Genomic DNA, 22,096 nt, shown 5'->3' on the forward strand with positions numbered 1-22,096 from the left:
GGAATCAAAGGGAATCCACTCGGTCCAATGTTTGCGATCGGTATCTCCCCGAATGGCTCCTGTGCGCACCTTACTTATGTTCTGTTGTTGAGGCAACAAGACGATGGCTGATAAAGGGTACGTGCTCGTGTGTGTGTGTGCATGTTTGTGCCTGCGCGTGATGGCTGTCGTTCAGCGATGATGACAGCTGCTCGTGATTGGCCGTGTCTGATAGTGATGGATATAGGCTTAGCCTGGATGAGGCGTTGGAAAGTGAATTTATCGTAACGGAATCGACGATGGACTTTATATCTTCAAGAATTGAATTATAATTTCATTAGTAACACAAAAGTGGAAACAAGGTGATTTCGCATCAGCTCTCGAATCCCTCAAAGGAACTGTAACGCATTAACAATACATATACTATAAAGAGTAGAAGCAACAACAGATTCATCTGTAATGTTCCTAGTGAACAGTGTATTCATCTTCTTTTGTATTATAAGTGATCGAAGGCGGTGCAGTACCTGAGTTGGGGGTTTGATTGACTTATCGTGATCCTTTTCTTCTTTAATGGCATCGCCTAATTTTTTATGCTATGATTGACGATTGTTTGGTGTTGCAAATTATGCAGTCGGAATGATAAATATAAACAAGTAGAGGTAATAGCGGGAAGGAACTATTTACGCTAGGGTATTAGTAATGAATCTCTGCTGAGGCAAATATTCAGCTTTTTTTCCAAGCAGTTCACATTGTTTGATTTTTGTCATCAATGCATTGAACTGACGCTATGGTGAAGCAGGTGTTAAGGTTGTGCACCAAATAATTATTCGGGGAATACCAAGTTATTCAATAAGTTATATAAAGTTATTAATTTATTTGGGCTCGCTGAGCTGTGAGCAGCGCAAACAGTTTTTTTGGGGTTAACGGGCGATGGTATCTATATTGTACACCCAAAGTTAATTTTTAGCACATGTTATGGCATCCCGATTTAGTACATTAAATGAGCTGAAAAATAACAAAAAATGTTCTACTCCCCAATACATGTATATCATATGTATAATATATATGCTAGAGCCGATATGAGCAAGCGAAACAGGAGACACATTTAAATGAAAGCATATGAAAGCTTTTCGTATAGTTTGCTAAATACATGGCCCAGACAGAGAAAGATATATTCTCGCTCATGTTCTTCTTCATCCTCTTAGAAAACACTTTCCAATTTCATGTTGTGATGAGATGTTATATTATCACGCTTCTTTACTGGCAGCTATATGGATGGCGTGGTCGTGTGAAATAGCTTTGCATTCCAGCCGGCCTTGGTTCGATCCCCATTGACGTCGTCTGGACTTTTTTTTTGGCACAATCCCGAATGAAAAGTGTAAAGAAAACAGAAAGAGATGTCTGCTCGCATACATACGAACGATTTTTAAGCTTTTAAAACAGCTCATTATATGCGCATTTGACCCTCCAGCACACGAAATGTTTTCAGCCAACGCTAGTTTGGGTGTACTATTTTATTCAACTATTTCAACAGTTTATTTTTTATCCAAGGTTTATGTTCTCTGAAATTTCAGTTGATTCCTTGCCTTGTTTCTAGGGCCTTCTAAAGGGTCAATCAACAGCAAAGTTCTCCAATTGTTAAGTATTTCGTATGATTGAAGATGTTCGGCTATAGGGGTCTGAGTTATCATTTCATTCGGGAAAAGGGATCTTTTGCTCAAAATAGTTTGAGAATCCGTGATGTAGATGGTGGAGAGGTTATTTAAAATGGCTGCAATTCCATAGAAAATCATTACTTCTGGGAAACGATAGCAAGGTGATGTTGCCATGGCCATGGCTCAGTGTGTGTGACGTGAAATAACTACTATTTCCGATGACTTAGAATAAGACAATGGAAAGAACGTATAATACCATAGTAATCCATTAAAAATTGTACTTCGCCTCAAAATATCACGAAATCGTAGGTATTTTCAACATTTCTTTGTTTCTTCCCCATAAACTTCATATTTAATTTAATCAATGATGATACATTTTTTTGTCTACCGATCCAATTCCACCCTGTTATGTGTCACACTGACATTCATTAATCATTTTCAGTTAGACTGTTGAACCTTCTGCCAAAAGCTATGTTTGGTTTTTTTTTCGTTACAACCCGTTCGACGATAATGAATACATATAACAAACGGCCCATCTAATTCCCACCATTTGGGGATTCAAAGGAGTTTAAAAAACAGATTTCTGAAGAATGGGAAGAATAACGTTAAAAAAAATTATTCCGAGCAATCACAGTCCTACGTCAAACTTACGTCCTTGCCCCTAGGCTCAGACCCTTCTACTTTTTATTGAGATGTTTTAACGTAGTTCCCAGAATGATGGGAAAAATTGTAAAAATTGACTATTATTGGAGGAGAAATAGTTTTTAGCATTCGTCATTAGATAGATAGATTAAGTATTTAGAAAATTAGATTCATATTACACTTATTACTAATAATAATTTTTTATCCTCGAGTTGCAGGATCATTTCTAATTTCACTCTTTTCAATGAAGCAAAACTCGCAAACTTTACGCTTTTTGTCCTCACACATTTGAAACGATAATTCGGGAATGAAAATATATTTTTCATTATTCGAAGAATATGCTTAAGTATCGTACTACTCTTATGTCCATATGAGCGATTTAAAATCCAATAATATCCAGCAAAGTACATATTTCTTCTCATGATAGCGTTCCCAAAAACGCCCCAAAAGTTTCAAGCCTCTGCTAGTAAGAGTACCCATCGAAGAAATGAAGTTTCGAAATTGCTAATAAACATCCTGTTTGCCGTGTTTTTAATAAACTGCTCATTTTACCTTATGCGCGGTACAACACAGTGCTCTTCAACGGACAGGCTCTGATCTGGCTCTTTGGAGGTCATGTACTCGGCACGCACGCAATTTCCCGGCTTCCGGCATCCTTTGCAATGTTAAAAAATGATCCGCAAGCAAGCACAGTCTCAAAGACTCACGCATCATGAAGTTCCAATGAATGTGGATAATCTCTTATCTCCGGAGGATTTGCGCTCCCGGGAGGCTGAGGTTTTTCCTCGTGTGCCTTCACTACTGCAACTATCGCTCGGCGTTGGTTGCTGAATGGTGGTGCGCTATTTTGAGGATGCAGTGAGCTAATTTTCGGACAAGAATAGGGCTGGGCACGGAATTCAAAAGGGGCAGACGAGGCGGATAGTACACTATCGAAACATTTTCTGCGGTATGTTCAATTTTCGCCGTACTCGACGGTTTGTATGCTTGTATGTAGATATCATGAAGACGGCGCTGAAGTTTTCAATATTCGGCTGGAACTAATGCAATGTTGCCAGGATATCGTTACAGTGGCTCATCGCACAGAAAATCTTCTCTGAAAAGTACGACATTGTAATTCTCTTTTTAATTATACCGAGTGAGAAATGTAAAAAAAAAGACAACTGTTGAGTTTCAACCACACTTTCCCAAACGTTTCTTTCTACAGGTTCTCATTACTCAACGAATAGATGTACCTCATTGGTCTTAACCGACCGAATGGTCCGCAGTTTTCGAGCAACGAAAACACATATATCTGCGAGCGAGCCAGTGGAAAGGATGCACTCTATCCGGCTGCCCAAAACATGCACATATGAACGAGATCCACCGAGTGGAAAAATAGCTCGAGGCTTCAAACTTCAAAATTATTTAATTAAAATTTCAAACTGTAAATGAGAAACTAGACTCCTTCCTGGTTTTCTCCCAATGGATCTTGTAGTGCACCTTCTCCCTCTTTGGCCACCAATTACCCCTCCGCTCACCCACTCGACCGCCACCCGGATCCTAGACGAACGAGCGTTTGCTAAATGAACTGAGCACAAAACACGAATGAGTGTATGTTTCTTGTTTTGCTGGTTTCTGCGAGAATGAGATGTACTGGAATATGTACCAGGAACCTTACACCCCGCTCGGCGCCCTTCTCGCCACCACCCAACACGCCAGAGGATGCAACAGCGACGAGCAACAGCCAGCCAGCCAGCACCTAACATCCTTTTGCGATGAATGGATCAAGCGGCAGCGCAGACCAAGTTTTTTAGCCGCCTGGACCCCGGCGAACGGAGCGCGCGAGGGATCTCTTCCTTCCCATCACGCTTATGTTTGTATGTTAAATGGATGAGAAAACCCCCAAGAGCAGTTGTTACCCAGGGAGCTACTAAACGTACACCGAACCAAAAATAGAAAAAAAAAACACACAGCAACCCAAAACTTGAACAGCATCCTCACAAGGACCGGTTGCATCTCCTGTGACCGGCGCGCTTCTTCCTGGTGGTGGATATTTTAATTAAATTAAGCAATTTTTTAATTTAGTTCTTTTTTTTCGGTTCGGTTTTTTGTTATGTTGAATATTTGATTGAGCCGAAAAGTTTGCGGCTAGGCGCGGAGACATCTCGAGTGAAATAAGGTGTTAAGTTGATTGGTTGGGGACCATGGACAATTTGGACCCATTACATTAGAATTAAATAGGGTTCGTCCTAAGTTATTCGTTATAACTCTCGAAATGTGGGTCATCATGAAAAAAACTGGTTGTTTTGCTCTCACTTTAATAATTCAAATTCTACATACAAACCTCGGAAGACTTTTAGAACGCTAATAACAACTTTTTGGGAGATATTTGTGGGAGATATATCTGGACAAAAACATTCTTAGACAACTTTGATAGAGTGCATTTTTATGTTATCAAAAATAGGGTGACAAAATTGTCGATGAAATAATAAAATATAATTTTATTATCTTCATAGATAAAGATAAACATAGTTCAACAATGTTGTAACCCCAGATTTTTTAATCAACTTTGTGGAGCTTTTTTCTATTTTTCAATATAATCGACTTAGCGCTTTTTTTCTTAGTTGCATAAGGGTGACCATGAAAAAACGGTTTGTTTTTTGCTTTAACTTTTATATTTCCAATTATAAATCAAAACTGTCTTCGTACTACTTTCAGAATTTATCAATAACAACATTTTGCGATGCAGAACTTCTCAATAAATTAATCCTACTCAAAGTTATTGATGGATCTTCACCCGAAAACTCATTATTTCAATTTTAATTTCCTCAAACACAAAAAATAACATAGTTTTGAAAATCGCATATTATGTAGAGTAAAAACAGGAAGTAGGTTATATCTATGGTATAACCGCAATGGTGACGTAGGACTATCGTTGATTTAGTGATCATTTGTTCGAAGTTGAATCTGAATTCATTCTGAATGAATGAATAAATTAATATTTGGGGGACTTCGAAAACGAGAGCGTTACGTTGGAGGTACAAGGTTTTATGCATCCAATATTGGATACGAAAATGTCCTACTGATGGGGAAGAATAATCTTCAGAAGCTTTCCTGCTAATTGCACTTGATTGAAAAATCACAGAACTAAAGGTATTTGGTCGCAGTATTATATGGATAGAAAACATTAAAATAAATTCATTCGCTTGCATGTAATTTTCAATTCCAAGGGGAACTGGCTGATTATTTTGCAGCAACGACATCTTTCGGGATTCTCCTCGATTCTTCTCGTAATCCACCAGTGGTTAATGCTAACTCGATAACCACCTGTTGATTGTACTTGATTGAAAAATCACACAATTAATTGTATTTGGTCGCAGTATTAAATGGATAGAAAACATTACAATAAACTCTTTCGCTTGAATGTAATTTTACAGCAACGATCACTTCTTTCCGGGTTCTTTTCGATAACCAGCGAACGTAAAGAGTTGCACGCGTGTATGCGTGTGGCAGTTGTTTCGATACCTCAAGCGGAACCAATTTTCGATGCTGGTACTCTCTCGATCGTCTTCTCTTCTCCTTATGATGGATCGGCTTTTCAGCCCTCCCTCACAGTTCCACACAAACTGCATGTCTTTCAGGTCAGGTTAGGCCAGGTAATGAATCCCTTGATCCCTTGATCCTTGATCCCGTCCAGCTCGTCCAGCACGTTCAGCTCGTTCAGTAACGATGTTGTCTTGTCGATATCCTCACGAAAAATGAATGCGTTTCACCACCAGAATATCGCTTAAGTATGCTTTTTATGCGTGATTGAATTGAGAGAAGGTGTGGTTTACGATGGCAATTCGGAAGGTAAACTAGAGGGGAATGAACTCTCTGAGTTTGAAACTTTCGACGACTGAGCAATAATCGATTGAAAATTATATAATTTTCACGATGCGAAACATTTTCTGTTGCGCGCGCATACAATATTGGATACGAATATTTTCTACTTATGGGGAAGAATAATTTTCAGAAGCTTTCCTGTTAATTTCGATTGATTGAAAAACCACAAAACCAAATGTATTTGGTTGCAGTGTTATATGGATAGAAAACATTAGAATAAACTCTTTCGCATCAATGTATTTTTCAATTCCGTAGAACTGGTAGAGTATTTTTCAGCAACGATTAGTTCTTTCCTGATTTTCCTCGATACTCGAAGTTAATGATAACTCGATAACCACCTGTTCATAGCACTCGATTGAAAAATATTTGGTCGCTGTGTAGAATAGAAATGAAATAGAAATGAAAGACGTAGTCCTACGTCAAAAATGCTCTTTCAAAAGCCGCCAACAAACTTTGTTTATGTTTGCCCCAGAAAGAATGACAAACAAATGAAGAGAGCGTTTTTTTTGGGAAGAAATGTCAATAACTTTGAGTGGAGTTGAGATATTGACAATTTCTGCAAAATCTAGCTTACTAATACAGCTCTAAAAGTCCTTCGAAGACAGTTGGCATGTAGAATTTGAAATATAAAAGTAAGAGCAAAAAAACAGTTGGTGACCTAAACACAACCTAGAAAAAAAAGCTATATCGTCTATTTCAAGGGATAGAAGAAACTTTTTTTTTTTCAAAATATATATTTTATTAAGGCACATATGGCGTTAGCCTGACGGGGCCGGGAGTTCAATATTTAGACAATTTTTGTCTTACGACTATGTTAGTAATATGTAACCGATTACTCGCGGTTGGCTCGAGGTTAGTATTACGAAGATTCTCATAATTGGGATGTTGCAGTCTCCAGTACTCTGTATGTGTGGCCGACACGGGATACTTCCTATTGGGATGCAGCTGACCATTAATCAGCAACGCCCCCCTAGTCTGTACCCCATATCTAGCGTGGTGCGTCTTTCTCGACTCGAGGAATCCAGGATAGAATGGTCACTAGCCGGCGCAATCATCAGCTCGTGTAGATTTGTCATGAGCGGTACAACCTTTGGCTCTTGTTGAATAATCAGTGGACTGCACAACCTTCGGCCCGTGCATCTGTAAAGAGTGTGTGTATGTGTGTGTGTGTACTAAGTAAAAGTTTATCGATCGGATAGGAGGGATATGAAACGGGGACACAACGAAGGAAACATCATTAAACGTTGACATCGGCGTTTCTGAGGAACAGGTATAGATGAAGCAGAATATCAGGTTCGCGGCTACCTAAGATATCCCGGACGGGGATAACCGATTGTCTGCCTAGTGCCCTCAATGCTATGGAGAGCTGAGAGCGGGCAGCATGGAACCGGATACACGACCAGACAATATGCTCGATGTCGTGGTAGCCATCGCCACAATCACAAAGATTGTTTGCTGCGAGCCCAATGCGATAAAGATGCGCGTTTAGGTTGTAGTGATTGGACATAAGCCGAGATATCACGCGAATGAAATCACGACCTACATTCAATCCCTTGAACCATGCATTCGTCGAGACCTTAGGGTGGGTTTAGACTAGTGATATATTCATGTGAAGAAATATGATGAGATTTATAGAAATCGCATCAACTGTTTACACTAGCGTGAACTTCTATAATGAATATATTCATATTTTCGGTGAATTTATTCACCTGAAGTAGAACTGTATCCAACTTTAGTGATTTCTCACCAGTGAGAAATTCACAAGCGTTTACATATGCTGAATTTATTCAAGTTATATATACCACGAATAAGTATATCATATTTATTCTCACCCGTTTACACATATATTCACGTGAATAAATCCATCTATAGCTATAGATCTCCCTAATGTAAACCCGCCATTAGGGATAATCGTATGTAACCAACTACCGAACTTATCTTCACTCCATATGCGCTGCCAACTTACGAGCGTGTGCTGACGAGGAATGTGGAAAAAATCATTATAAGCAATTTGCCTTTCAAATAGTGTGCCTTCTGATGCACCCACCTTTGCTAGCGAGTCCTTTCTCATTCCCCGGAATCGAGCAATGAGAGGGAACCCATGCTAAGGTAATCTTGAATAATTTTTCGACCAAAACACTCAATAGATGTCTTATTCTTGTTAGGAAAAGAAAGAAAAAACTTTGTTCTACGAAAATTTCTCAAATCACTGGGGCTACAACATTGTCGAACTAATTTTTCCTCTATCTATAAAGATAAGAAGGTTATATTTTTTTATTTCATTGAAAATTTTGGTCACCCTATTTTTTGATAACATAAAAATGAGCGATATATTATATGAAACAACTTTGTCGAAGACAGTTTTTGTCTAAAAAAGTGCTGTCGAGCTCTAATTGTTAATTAAATGCACCTCCTGGACCGTTGTGCATTGAAGTGAAAAGATCAAACGATGGCGATCTTAGCGGAGCATATTTCCTCTGGGATGAGCTCTCACCGGCGCTGACCTTCGGGACTTCGTCGACGATTCTGGAACATTAGTTTGATTCAGGCGACCGCAAGTACCGAAACATGCTGCAATTCTCGTACAAGTTGAATTATCGCAACCTGCTGGCGAAATGCTTCTTCGTCGCATCGAGTGCTTCCTGTTAGCTAGGCATGATTCCAGGCATGAGATCAACTGAATCATCATTGATCGGTAATTGGACGACTCCGAACTAACTTCAGTAACTGGTGCTTCGACAATTTTATTCCCAGCTCCACCGACATCCACAGTGACATCCGGAAGGAATGCTTTGAGGCTCAACCAAAAAAGCTGTAGTCATGGAGGTGGACATTCTATATGAGTCGAGAACAGCACCGCACTCGCGGAACTCTTCGTTGCCTACACGAACGAGAACAATTGCAGCATGTAGAAGTGTCATAAACTGGACCTTCTTTGGAGACGTATGTTATTGGGACATTGTGACTTCTTTTAGTCTTTTTGGGAACTTGGATGGGTTCGAAACGGTGCACAACTCGAGCTGTCCGCAGACTCCTTTGTAGGGTGCGTGCGATTTGGTACAGGGACTGTGCCAAACAAAAATGGTACAGAAATGGCGTGCCATGGCACGGTGGACATCCAGTGGAGATTAGTTCTTTCCTGATTTTCCTCGATACTCGAAGTTAATGATAACTCGATAACCACCTGTTCATAGCACTCGATTGAAAAATATTTGGTCGCTGTGTAGAATAGAAATGAAATAGAAATGAAAGACGTAGTCCTACGTCAAAAATGCTCTTTCAAAAGCCGCCAACAAACTTTGTTTATGTTTGCCCCAGAAAGAATGACAAACAAATGAAGAGAGCGTTTTTTTTGGGAAGAAATGTCAATAACTTTGAGTGGAGTTGAGATATTGACAATTTCTGCAAAATCTAGCTTACTAATACAGCTCTAAAAGTCCTTCGAAGACAGTTGGCATGTAGAATTTGAAATATAAAAGTAAGAGCAAAAAAACAGTTGGTGACCTAAACACAACCTAGAAAAAAAAGCTATATCGTCTATTTCAAGGGATAGAAGAAACTTTTTTTTTTTCAAAATATATATTTTATTAAGGCACATATGGCGTTAGCCTGACGGGGCCGGGAGTTCAATATTTAGACAATTTTTGTCTTACGACTATGTTAGTAATATGTAACCGATTACTCGCGGTTGGCTCGAGGTTAGTATTACGAAGATTCTCATAATTGGGATGTTGCAGTCTCCAGTACTCTGTATGTGTGGCCGACACGGGATACTTCCTATTGGGATGCAGCTGACCATTAATCAGCAACGCCCCCCTAGTCTGTACCCCATATCTAGCGTGGTGCGTCTTTCTCGACTCGAGGAATCCAGGATAGAATGGTCACTAGCCGGCGCAATCATCAGCTCGTGTAGATTTGTCATGAGCGGTACAACCTTTGGCTCTTGTTGAATAATCAGTGGACTGCACAACCTTCGGCCCGTGCATCTGTAAAGAGTGTGTGTATGTGTGTGTGTGTACTAAGTAAAAGTTTATCGATCGGATAGGAGGGATATGAAACGGGGACACAACGAAGGAAACATCATTAAACGTTGACATCGGCGTTTCTGAGGAACAGGTATAGATGAAGCAGAATATCAGGTTCGCGGCTACCTAAGATATCCCGGACGGGGATAACCGATTGTCTGCCTAGTGCCCTCAATGCTATGGAGAGCTGAGAGCGGGCAGCATGGAACCGGATACACGACCAGACAATATGCTCGATGTCGTGGTAGCCATCGCCACAATCACAAAGATTGTTTGCTGCGAGCCCAATGCGATAAAGATGCGCGTTTAGGTTGTAGTGATTGGACATAAGCCGAGATATCACGCGAATGAAATCACGACCTACATTCAATCCCTTGAACCATGCATTCGTCGAGACCTTAGGGTGGGTTTAGACTAGTGATATATTCATGTGAAGAAATATGATGAGATTTATAGAAATCGCATCAACTGTTTACACTAGCGTGAACTTCTATAATGAATATATTCATATTTTCGGTGAATTTATTCACCTGAAGTAGAACTGTATCCAACTTTAGTGATTTCTCACCAGTGAGAAATTCACAAGCGTTTACATATGCTGAATTTATTCAAGTTATATATACCACGAATAAGTATATCATATTTATTCTCACCCGTTTACACATATATTCACGTGAATAAATCCATCTATAGCTATAGATCTCCCTAATGTAAACCCGCCATTAGGGATAATCGTATGTAACCAACTACCGAACTTATCTTCACTCCATATGCGCTGCCAACTTACGAGCGTGTGCTGACGAGGAATGTGGAAAAAATCATTATAAGCAATTTGCCTTTCAAATAGTGTGCCTTCTGATGCACCCACCTTTGCTAGCGAGTCCTTTCTCATTCCCCGGAATCGAGCAATGAGAGGGAACCCATGCTAAGGTAATCTTGAATAATTTTTCGACCAAAACACTCAATAGATGTCTTATTCTTGTTAGGAAAAGAAAGAAAAAACTTTGTTCTACGAAAATTTCTCAAATCACTGGGGCTACAACATTGTCGAACTAATTTTTCCTCTATCTATAAAGATAAGAAGGTTATATTTTTTTATTTCATTGAAAATTTTGGTCACCCTATTTTTTGATAACATAAAAATGAGCGATATATTATATGAAACAACTTTGTCGAAGACAGTTTTTGTCTAAAAAAGTGCTGTCGAGCTCTAATTGTTAATTAAATGCACCTCCTGGACCGTTGTGCATTGAAGTGAAAAGATCAAACGATGGCGATCTTAGCGGAGCATATTTCCTCTGGGATGAGCTCTCACCGGCGCTGACCTTCGGGACTTCGTCGACGATTCTGGAACATTAGTTTGATTCAGGCGACCGCAAGTACCGAAACATGCTGCAATTCTCGTACAAGTTGAATTATCGCAACCTGCTGGCGAAATGCTTCTTCGTCGCATCGAGTGCTTCCTGTTAGCTAGGCATGATTCCAGGCATGAGATCAACTGAATCATCATTGATCGGTAATTGGACGACTCCGAACTAACTTCAGTAACTGGTGCTTCGACAATTTTATTCCCAGCTCCACCGACATCCACAGTGACATCCGGAAGGAATGCTTTGAGGCTCAACCAAAAAAGCTGTAGTCATGGAGGTGGACATTCTATATGAGTCGAGAACAGCACCGCACTCGCGGAACTCTTCGTTGCCTACACGAACGAGAACAATTGCAGCATGTAGAAGTGTCATAAACTGGACCTTCTTTGGAGACGTATGTTATTGGGACATTGTGACTTCTTTTAGTCTTTTTGGGAACTTGGATGGGTTCGAAACGGTGCACAACTCGAGCTGTCCGCAGACTCCTTTGTAGGGTGCGTGCGATTTGGTACAGGGACTGTGCCAAACAAAAATGGTACAGAAATGGCGTGCCATGGCACGGTGGACATCCAGTGGAGACTCCGGTCCGAAAGGTCGAAAAAATTGTTGCTAATCGATATCTCAGGATCTACTCGACCGATTTGGCTGAAATTTTTTATCAGCATGTGAAAATGTATTATCTAAAGTGTTACATAGCCGCTTTTTGATATCTCATTTTTTCGAGCCTATGAGCTTCTAAACTGTGATCTTTCATGAAAAATAACTTATTTTTAACAAAAAAAAGGTCGCAATTTCGGCTATTTTCGAATTTTCAAAAACCGCTATGTAACGCTTTAGGTATTGCACTCAAAAAATTTTAAATACAACTACAAATATAACTTAAACAATAAACAAAATACCCAAACACTTCACTTTATTCCTAACATCTGGAAAAAAATCACGGAAATTCATTATTTTTCGACCTTTCAGACAGAGGTCACTTCTTGATACATTTTGTATAATATTGGATTGGGGAGAAAGAAATGTCGTATATTGTCAATATATGGCAACACTTAAACATATCTTGTGTTGTACTTATCGCATCGGGTCATACTATACGGCTATTTAAAAACGACAATCTGTGCTATAAGTGTCGTTTCGACAGTGTTGTGATTGTCCTTTTCAATCTCAAGTTATAGCGCGTCAAAGATGGAGTCCACCAAGCAAGAAATTCGCCATATTTTACGTTTTTACTACAGGGTGGGCCATTTAAAGTGGAAGGATTTGTTTTTGTAATAGCACAGTAAAGAAGTGGAATTTAATTTTTTTTTGAAATTCATTTATTTTGGTCCAAGGAGATTTGTTCTAACTACTTTTTGATTATGATATCTCGTAAATGACCACCTCTGGCCTTGACCGCAAAATGTGCCCTTTTTTCGGCATTTTCCATCACTTTGCCCAATGTTTCGGCCAATATGGCAGCAATTTCTTGTCGGATATTGTCTTTCAGCGCAGCCAGGGTCCTTGGTTTATCAGTGTATACCTTGGATTTTAAATATCCCCATAAAAAAAGTCAGGAGGCGTCAAATCAGGTGATCTCGGTGGCCAGTCATAATCGCCGTTTTTCGATATTAATCTTCCGGGGAACATTTCGCGCAATAATTTGGTCGTGGCAGCCGCTGTATGGCATGTAGCGCCGTCCTGTTGGAACCAGTAATTGTCCATTTTCAAATCAATACGAATTATGCGTCGGAGAGTGGTTCGAACGATGCCAAACTCTTGCGAACGATGGCGACCTGATGTCGATGGAGTCTCTGCAACACTGGCTCGAACGGCATCAATAACGAAACGTCTTGGTCGTTGTCTGGACAGATGACTGGCATTAACAACACTACCAGACGATATAAATTTGGCATATAATCGACGTATAGTGTTGTCTCCAGGCGATGTTTTAACTTTATTTTTATTTTTCCACGCACGTTTAGTTAACACAATTGAGAAGTTATTTTGAATGTACAGCTGAACAATTTCAGCGCGTTGTTTAGGTGTGTATTGTTCCATGGTTAAAATTGTACTGAAATGACGCTTCCAACGCGGTATGACATTTGTTAATCTGACATCTCTGTCAAAAGTTATGGGGTTGCCAGATGCTTCCACTTTAAATGGCCCACCCTGTACCTGCGAGATAAAACTGCAACAAAGGCGGCCGAAAAAATTCGTGTAGTTTATGGACCCGATACTGTAACGATTCGCACAGCACAGCGTTGGTTTGATCCAATTTGTTCTGGTGTAGTGGCTGTCGAAGATACACCCCGTTCTGGTAGGCCAATCGTCGTGGAAACCGATAAAATCGTTGGAATCATTCAAGTAGACCGGCATGTGAGCACTCGCTCGATTGCCAGGAACTGGGTATAGACCATAAAACCGTTTGGAACCATTTGCAGATGATTGGATTCCAATCAAAGCTGGATGTATGGGTGCCACACGAGTTGACGCAAAAAAAATCTTTTAGACCGAATCAACGCCTGTGATGCATTGCTGAAACGGAACGAACTCGACCCATTTTACACGTACGACACCTAAAGCGAAAAAAGTCGTGGTCAAAGCGCGGTGAGCCGTATCCATATCTTCAATTTGTGGCAAAAAAATCGGTTAACATGCGGCCATAGCGCTCACCATTCACAGTTACCGTCTCGCCGTCCTCATTTTCAAAGAAATATGGCCCGATGACTCCACCAGACAATAATGCGCACCAAACAGTGACTTTTGGCGGATGCAATGGCCTCTCAACAATCTCGTGTGGATTTTCTGAGCCCCATATACGGAAATTTTGGGTGTTCACATAGCCACCGAGCTCGAAATGTGCCTCATCGCTGAAGAAAATTTGATGCGAAAATTCAGCATTTTGCTGCTTTTGTTCGTTCACCCAATCGACGTATGCCCGACGCATTCCATGGTGACCACGCTCTAATTTTTGTACCAGTTGGACTTTATATGGATGTAGATGCAAGTCCAAATGCAAAATTCGCCACAATGATGTGTTTGACAAGCCCAATTGCTGAGCACGCCGTGGAATCGAAACATTCGGGTCATCCTCCACACTGGCAGCAACAGCAGCAATATTTTCGGCCGAACGCACATTACGATGATGCACAGGTTTCACAATATCCGCTACGATTCCAGTTTGTTCGAATTTACGCACTACATTAGCGATTGTGTGCTCTGTAGGCCGTCCATGACGACCAAAATCCGTCCGTAATGCTCGAAAAACATTTGCCGGTTTTTCATCATTTTTATAGTATAATTTAACAAAATTAACACGTTGTGCGATGCTAAAACGATCCATATTGTAAAATGGCAGACATTCAACTAACGATATGACGCTTTGGTAGACAGCTATGTCAAACGGTTGTCAGCGCAGGGCTGTATACTTTCGGAAGCCCGAAATGGAAAACCCTGTATTCTTCCTCCAAGGCAATTGTCATTTTGAATTTATTTTTCTTCTTTGCACATACACGCTTGTATAAAACTAACAAAATCAAATAGCAAGGATGGGTAAAAAACAAATCTTAGCCTTAAAAAAATGTATTTATTTTTCAACATACTCATCGTTAAACATTCCACATTTCTTCCGACGTGTTACAAGGTTTTTCATACCATCACTGATAAATTCATTCGACTTTTCTCGAATCCAGGACGCGATAGCTGCTATCACCTCATTGTCTGAGCTGTAATGATTATCCTTGAGGTCTCTCTCTCCAGTAGAGAAAAATAATCACAAGGCACAAGGTCGAGAGAATACGGGGAATTGGTGAATTCTGTTCAAACTTCAGGTTTTTCAAAGTCTCGGTTGCACGCGAAGTGGGTGGACGAGCTTTGTCGTGTTGCATTATAATTGGTGCCAGGTTACCTCTAACAAGACAAACCTAAAGTCGAAGGTGTATCAGTGCCAGCATATATTCCCCTTTATTCCGCGCGGCGAATGACGTGAGATAGCAAATTTTCTCTCTTTATTATGGAAGCCACCTTACTTTTCAGCTCCTATTTTATACCCCAGTCGATAACATATGAGAACACGACTTCAAATCTCACCTAAGTGACAATCTATAGTCACGCAATTCGCCTGCAGGAATACCGTGACTTGAGTCATCTCATGTCACTCGCCGCACGGAATCAACTGTATAGGATTGGGCGATCTTTAGAAAAAGATCGATCTTTACGAATCGATATTCTATCTTATTTTTTACCAATGAATCGAAAATCGAATCGATATTCTAAACAGCGTAGGGATCGATTCACCCTTGGTTTGGTACCAAAGAATTGATCTTTGCTGAATCGATCTTTGAAAAATCGAATGCCTTTGTTCAAATTTATTTAGTTATTCTATATAAGTATCGTTTTTTCTTTAGATTCATAAACTATGTTTAAGCTTACATTGTTCATAAACATATGTCTCTGATACTCCTTACTTTTAAGGTCACCTAATTTAAGTATTATGGAAGATAGTAATAAATATCTGCAAATATTAGTTGGAAGTTCTTTCGGTTGGGGGTGTATGAGAGTTGTGTGTTTATGAATCTAGGGTTAAACATGGAATAAACATTTCACATTTCTATTCAAACATTAAAGGCATTTTATTCTAATTCTCCGCATGCAATTTTCCAAGAAAAACATGGAAGCTCAGAAATACTGCATTTTTCAGGGCTTTCATCTTGTACCGTCATATTTGACAACTGTTATTAGAAATTCAACAACTGATATTCGGAGTTCTGCACTGAGAATAATCCCATAAAATCCAACCGTACCATACGTTTGGCATTTAGTAGAAATCTTTATAGTAGTCCCAGTTCTAGTAAGGAACGTTTCGGCTGGATCTGATGTCATCATTCAATTCGTCACAATATTTACTGACAGCCTAGTGAATTTGTTGGTGTAAATATAATTTGTGACAACATGTTTTGTAACTAACAAAACTGCTTCTCCAAAATTCACGACCACTTATTTTACAACTTCGAACAGGATACAAGATTTATGAAATTCGAATCGAAAAGATCGGAAAGAGTGAAAAGATCGAAAAAATCGAAAGGAAGAGATCGATTTTCTCGATTTTTTTGATCGATTCAAAAAATCGGAAATCGTAAGGGAACGTATCGATCTTCTAAATACCGATCCAAGATCGCCCAATCCTAATACTGTATTTTCGACGACTTTGCGACGATTACCCTCTGATGCAGTGATTGAACGTTTGCTGCGTATTTTGTCTATAATAAAGGTTTTTACAGGTTGTCAATCACGAAATTTTACTACCCATCGATTCAAAGTAGATCTGTCAACCGTATCGTCACAATGAACAGCCTATAAACGGCTATAAATCTTGCTTGGATTCACTTTCTCAGTATTCGATAAAAATACGTTGTTCAATTTGTGTTGACATAGCACCCAAAAACGACCCCACACTTTCGCAGCTTAAAACCAACTTGATAAAAGCAATGCCTTCAAACTGCGCAGACATTTATAAGGGAAATAATACTTCCACATGCAACCAGTTGCGCTGAAGTTTATTTAGTTTGTCCTCTACAAGTATGTATATACTTATCATCTTGTATGATCCTCTATTACCTTCTGAAAGATTCTGGATTGATGCATTTTTTGTGAGAAATGTGTTTTTTGATCGTAAGGGAACATATTAAAAAAATCAAATCCTTCTTTCACACCTAAAGAACAAAAACAAATATCCTCCTTAATAAGAGGTCCAAATAATTTGTTTCCGCAATTTCACTTTATTAAACATCAAGCTATAAGTCAATCTGCATTGTATTCAAGAAATGTTAGTTGGGCAAATTCTATTTTAGTCTCATTAATACTCTAGGGTCTAGATTATTGAAGGAAGGTGTGCGATAACTGATAACTGCTACTTGCCTAATAATTTTTTTTAGCTTTTAGTACAATACCTGTATTATTATCATGTTTAATCACAATGGTACCGTATAACTTAAAAAGATTTTTTTTATCTTTTTCTAGTCTTTAATACATTATCTGTTTCATTAGTATACAGGGTGGGCCATTTAAAGTGGAAGGATTTGTTTTTGCAATAGCAAAGTAAGGAAGTGGAATTTAAATTTTTTTTTTTGAAATTCATTTATTTTAGTCCAAGGAGATTTGTTCTAACTACTTTTTGATTATGATATCTCGTAAATGACCGCCTCTGGCCTTCACCGCAAAATGTGCCCTTTTTTCGGCATTTTCCATCACTTTGCCCAATGTTTCGGCCGATATGGCAGCAATTTCTTGTCGGATATTGTCTTTCAGCGCAGCCAGGGTCCTTGGTTTACCAGTGTATACCTTGGATTTTAAATATCCCCATAAAAAAAGTCAGGAGGCGTCAAATCAGGTCACGGGAGCACAAACATGATATACTGTTTTGTACTAGTCGATCACTTTCATTTGATACCCATATTGATGGGGTTTTGAAAAAAAATATATATGGTACCATTTTGTGCTGGCGACCATTTTGAATTTGCATTTCTCATAAACAACTGTGTTCTACTAGTCAATTCCTTATGTTTGATACCCATATTGATGAGGTTTTGACAACAATATATATGGAGCCATATTGTGGTAGCGGCCATTTTGGATTTGCATTTTCAAAAAATACTGTGTTCTACTAGTCAAGTCCTTTTATTTAATACCCATATTGATGGGATTTGGAAAAAAATATATATGGCGCCATTTTGTGCTGGCGGCCATTTTGGATTTGCATTTTTCATAAACTAATCAATCCCTTTCATTTGATACCCATATTGATGGGATTTTGAGAAAATATGCAGTCCGCCATTTTGTACCGCTACCCATCTGGGATTCTCAAGATAATGCAATACCAGTTTTATAATGATAGCAGAGATGAATATGTGTTCCAAATTTAAGATCAATGGGTCGACAGGAAGGGGGTCAAATTTCTATTACCAAGTTCATCGATCAGCGCGATTCGGATGTGTTTTTAGCAGGGGCCAAATAGTCTATCGGTACGCTAGGCAGTAATCAGAGAAACAAGTGGGAAACAATTATTCCCAATACTTTTGAAAAAACAGCACTGAATCGATCCCCTGCAGACAAACATATATATATATATATATATATATATATATATATATATATATATATATATATATATATATATATATATATATATATATATATATATATATATATATATATATATATATATATATATATATATATATATATATATATATATATATATATATATGACAGGTCAAGCAACAAAACCGTTTGGTAGAAATAAGGATTTGAATCAGTGCACTGAAACACACCATTCGTATTAAGTGTGCCAAATGTGCCAGCCGTGCCAAGTGTACCATGGCACAGCTTTGTGCCGTATCAAATGGTACAAAATGTTGTCGTGCCATAGCACGCGCTGTGCCAATGGTACACGCATATTACTCCTTTGGAATGTCCAAATCACATAAATCAATTGAAAATGAGTCTTTCTGAAATGAATCGAACAAGTGAAAAAAATATTTTCATTTCTTGATTTCGAAAATGACAAGCAATAGTCCCAAACAAATAAAGGATGATTCGATAATTATTGTGACACTTTCAAACTTACATAACTTTTTTCATATGTGATCGAAATTACCCAACTTTTATCCAGTTTCTCTCTCTAGGGTTTATTTACATTCGCTCAGTTTTTCACCTGTCAGTGTAATTTCAATCGAGATGAGTGAAAATCAGCAAACCGTTTGCAAAAGGATTTTGTTGATGAATATATATCATTCGACCGTCTCAAGGGGCGTGATTGCTTATTTCGAGCGGAATCTTAGCATTTCGATGCGAGACTTAGCCAAAAAAACCTTATATTCCTTTTGTTTATTCTAGGCTCATTAGCATTTTAGCTGTAACAGAGCCGAACTTTAATTGTGTACATGTCACATGTTTATCATATCTATAATTAGCACATTACAGGATTGCCATTTTTCGGCGTTAGAGTATTCCCTTCTATACCATTGCATATGGTATACATTTACACAGTAGCCATTAAGGCGTAAGAGTATTCCTTCTGATTATCCATTATCCAGTTAGACGACCGGGCAGTGGATACAGTTGATATGATCATTGTTGAGTTATCAATAGAACAGCAGCCCGATGTGTCTTGCACAGCAGAGACCGAGGATCGATCTCCATCGCTGATGATTAGCTGAATTTCGTTCAGAGTGGCATCGTTTCTTGCTGGATTGAAAAAGTTCAAGGTGCAGAACCGTTCAAATTCGCATGAACTCCAGCGAACTGTTACCAAAACACGCGACCGCAAACTTCATACGAAGCTGCTAACGAAATACCGGTCGAAATTCCTGATCTGGCAGCCCGTATGCACTTGTGGTGAACGGAGTAAGATTTACAAAATTGAGTGCGTTCCAAAACGGTTTTTGCCGCACTATCCAAAAACCGTTGTTTTGGCCCGATTTGACATGAACCTACCAAACAGTCCTGAACTCCGCCGGATCGAAACCTATCGGGCCGTGATGAAGCGTGACCTTCGGAAGACCAAAGGAGAGGCGAAGAACGAAAAAGAAATGATGAAAAAGTTGAAAAATAACTGAGAACAACGTTCCTGAAATGACTGTACCGGAGATAACTTATATCAACCAATATGATGTTTCGCAATAAACATCGACTCACCCTTTAAGAGATGTCATTGTCGAAATAACAAATTATTAGAAAAAGAATAACACAATTCATACGTATACTTTGTAAGTTTGAATTCATAAAAAACCCAGTGCCGGTATCCTAAACATAAGTGTTCCAAACTCTGTACAGGGGTACATTGAAATGAAACGACATGTAATCTGTTAACACTTTGAGGACCGGGAAGAAATCTGTAAGCATACGCCTCGGACCGCACGTTTTGACTTGTGTGAAGTTGATTGCTTTGCTTGCAAGTTTCTAAGAGGCTTTAAACTTTGCAGCTCATTCGCCTCTATGTGTGAAGTTAGCGGACGAAAGTTCAGCGGATGAAAGTTTCTGTTGCGTGCATGTTTCTGTTCATCGTCTTGCTGGATTTAATGAATAATGAATGATTTCAGTATAAATATATTGATTGTTTATCAAGTAACAGCCTTCAAAATCATGCTCATTAGATAGAGAATCATTTATCTTTCCACATAATAATTTTTTTTCTTGGTCGTGACAGAGAAAAGTTATAGATTGAAACGTGAGCATGGGAAAATATACAGAATTTTTAAAATCGAAAAAAGTTGATTGAATATAGTTATCGAAGTTATTCGATAGAGAACTTTCAGCCACAATTTTATTAATCGGAAAAGTGTCTGAGAAAAGTTTTAGGCCACGTTGTATGGGAGAAATGAATTACAGCGCGGACTCGATTATATACAGTTTTTGATTTCTTTTCACTGTATATAATCGAGTCAAAAAAAAAAGTTTTTTACTTGTTTTTTTTTGTATGTATTTTTCGATTTATGAAAATAAGAGAGGAATTTGATTTTTGATTCAGAAAACAGAAAACAACTTTCTCACATGAATAAAATAAAATAAATCACCTCTCAGGAGGTGATAGACAATCATATTTGATGAAAAAAATACTTCTACACATATGTTCGAATTTCAACAATGGCAGAGTCACACAATTTTTTTTGTTTCGGACTCTGTTGCTTCAAACTGACTCTCCATTACAAAGTACGACACGCAAGACGATTCTGTTGCTTTTATTTGAAAGATAAGAAAATTTAGTACAGGATATAGTAGTGGAACAACTAAATTAGTGAATTTTAATAACATTTTCGAAATGAAAAACTTGAAAGTTAATAAATTTTAATGTGTTATTACTAATTTAATTCTAAAAATTTATATTAAACTAGATTATTTCTATCAGTTAAATTGAAGTTCTTTAACCTCTCTACAATTTGTTCTTTAACGCTGAAAGGTTACATTTTTTCTTGAATTATTTCAATATTTGCCATATTTGAAATATAAAAAAAATCCAAACTGTATATAATCGAATCACATATAATCGAGTCCGACCTGTATTTCAAAGAAAATTGAAAAGGTTATTGGAAGTGTGAGAAATTGAAAGGACCGAAAACACATTCTCGAGATAGTACTTATTCGATAAAGATCTTTAGATCTTTAGCCAAATTTTCATTGGTCGGAATAGGATACGAGAAAAGTTATTGGCCAAAACGTTCACGAATTGTACGGAGGAAAGGGTCTGACTGGGTAAGGAAATAAAAAGTAAAAAAGAAGTAAAAATTTCTATTGTATAGAAATTTTGATTATTTTTCGAATCCCTATGTAATAGGATCCATAGGATCATAGGATCTATGGTGAAAAACGTACCTGTCAATTTTCAGCATGCCATCCTCTATAACGTCGAGATAAAAAATTGAAAAAAAGCATCTTACTATGATATATCGAGAAATATAATAAAAAAATAAATTTCTAAAAAATCAAAGTGCTACAAAAAATCTTGAAATATTGAAAATTTTTTAGGATTTACAAATTCAGTACTACATGAATTATGTGTTCCTACGCATTTTATAGATAT

At 38.3% G+C, this 22,096-nt stretch overlaps 1 protein-coding gene across 6 annotated transcripts in view; it reads left to right on the forward strand.

Moving 5' to 3' along the window:
* LOC129775022 (LIM domain transcription factor LMO4) overlaps positions 1 to 22,096 on the forward strand; it is a 967,612-nt gene that overhangs the window by 286,234 nt on the left and 659,282 nt on the right. The window lies entirely within an intron of this gene.

This window comes from Toxorhynchites rutilus, chromosome 3 (assembly GCF_029784135.1).
Source record: "Toxorhynchites rutilus septentrionalis strain SRP chromosome 3, ASM2978413v1, whole genome shotgun sequence".
NCBI lineage: Eukaryota > Metazoa > Arthropoda > Insecta > Diptera > Culicidae > Toxorhynchites > Toxorhynchites rutilus.